The sequence below is a fragment of the Hypanus sabinus genome, chromosome 5 (genome assembly GCF_030144855.1).
Source record: "Hypanus sabinus isolate sHypSab1 chromosome 5, sHypSab1.hap1, whole genome shotgun sequence".
NCBI lineage: Eukaryota > Metazoa > Chordata > Chondrichthyes > Myliobatiformes > Dasyatidae > Hypanus > Hypanus sabinus.
The window spans coordinates 171,811,493-171,813,940 of record NC_082710.1 but is presented as its reverse complement, the minus strand read 5'-3'; positions in this window follow the sequence as shown (position 1 = coordinate 171,813,940).

Below are 2,448 nucleotides of genomic sequence, written 5' to 3'. Positions count from 1 at the left end.
ATTTCCTAATCAACTGGATAAGTAACTGCCAGAATTGAATAGTGTCATGGGTACGAAAAGTACAGTGAGGTTTCTGATATTATTAAGCCAAATACTCGGGGGTGTTGGGAGGGTGTGCTGATGAAGACTTCGCAATTGGATAAGTAATTGCCCGAATTGAACAGGGTCATGGGCACAGAAGCTACAGTGAGGTTGCTGATATTATTAAGCCAAATACTCGGGGGTATGCTGATGGAAAATTCGCTGACAGAAAGGATAATAGAATCAAATACCACCATTCTATTTATGAAGCAGTTAGTAGACACTTGCACAGGAGTAACCTCTCAGTATTCAGACTAGATTGCAATACTCATCTCAAAATCACCTTTCCTCCCAACATTTTTATAACGAGTGAAATTACGTTACCCTGCACTGAATGTTTTATTAGATTCTGTGAGCTGGAATCGGAACTCAGCATAAGGAATAGGCAGCATAGGCAGGTATGGCTGATGAATTAACATAGTGACAATGTATGAAAAATCATCTGTCACATAATATATTAATTAATTTCTGATGTTGCCTTAAGTTTCAGTCTCATATCCTATTACAAATGTGAGTAATATGCTACTTTTCACAATTATGTTGTATTTTACTTCTGCAATTTTGTTATTCTCCGCCGCACTTACAGAATGCCTATATTTTATTCATGAAAGTTGAGCAATTATGACATTTGATTTCATAACAGGACAATATGTGCCAGAAGACCAGACGTTTTCAACACCTCCGATTCCGGTTTAAATATAATCAAAGCATATCGGTCGCTATGAGGGATATGTGTTCTAAGCACTGACGCCGCCTGCCCTACTGAATGTGGTCAGCATTTCTTTTTCTTTATTATTTCATTTCCAGCATCTGTGCCATTTTCATTCAAATTGGTTGATCTAAAAGAAGTGCTGAATTTCCCTGGTTTTATAATTCCAGATGGAGCAAAGTAAAGCACAGTGAACTCCATCTTCCTATTTCTGCGATGACCGATATCTAAACAAGTGGAATATTTCCCTCAATCCTCCTGAAAAACCCAAGCGCAGAAGATTGTAACGTAGCAAAAGGTCATATAGTACTTCATAATTAGTCCGTGATAGTTGACCAGTTGCCACCTTCATAGACATCATTTGATTGTTAAAATAACTGTTATATGATCAGCGATTACATTAGATTGGAATTTAGGAGAATATTTCTCTTTAAAGCGAAATTTGTTAAGTAAGCAGACATCCTCAATACGTTTATATCCTGAATATCCATTTAAGTTTCAGTTTTACATATTAATTCATGCGAAGTCTGTAGATTGAATTAGAGTTTTCGGGGAAAGGCTAATCAATGCCTTTTTCTGTTTGTTTTCCGATTATCTGTCATGGATTTTGTTTGTCACCGTCCGTGGAAGCATTGCTTCCACAAGTAAAGGAAGAGTTTGATTTGACTATAATTGGCTGAACAACTACTAATAGCCATAATAGATAAAACAGGCAAAGAAGGATTTTCAAATTTCAATAAAATGGTTAAATTATTACCAAGACATAAACCCATTAACTGCAAAGCACTCCAAAGATATGTTTTGCAAAAAATTGTCTATAACACACGAAAATGAAGAGCAGAGTAGATCTTACCATCTTTAGCCAGAACCTGTGAATCACTGGAGTTTATTGGCACAGATGCTTCTGGCGGCCCATTTAAAACAGAGGTTGATAGGATCTTGATTAGCAGGGGCGTCAAAGTATACGGAGAGCAGACAAGAGTTTGGTGTTGAGAGGGATAATAAATCAGCCATGTTCGAATAGCGGAGCAGACTCCAAGGGCCGATTGGCCTATTTCCACTGATATTGCCATACGGGGACATGGAATGGACCCTAATGCAGGACGCAGGCACTGAAGTACTAGGGGCAGGGCAGGGACAACTAAAGGATAGAACAAGGTGGGGTGACCGTGACGTGAGGGACGCGGCATTCAAAGGTGATCCTGGGGTTCAGAGATAGCTCAGGCAAAGCAGGAGGATCCTCAGGGGGTCCATGGCGAGGCTGGGTCGCGGGGTTCATGGCGAGGCAGGGTCCTCAGGGCGGATCGCATAACTCCTTGGCAGGTCCGCCTCCCAGGCATGGACACAGAGGCCTGGGCGAGACGCGGGAACCTGGGCTGGTGCGGGGTACCACCCGTCGAGAGCGAGAAGCAGGAATGAGGGTCCTTCGGGCGGGCCACATGACTCCATGGCAGGGCCACCTCCCAGGCGTGAACACAGAGGCCTGGGCAAGACGCGGAAAGCCTTGGCAGTTGTGGGGTACCACCCGTCAGAAGCGAGGGATAGGAAAAGTCAATCTGGCCTGACCTGTCCGACGGGGGCGAGGTGTAGGAAAAGGGACTAGGACCAGGGTGACTCCGAGACTGACTCACAGAATTCGTTGATTAGAGGCGGGTACT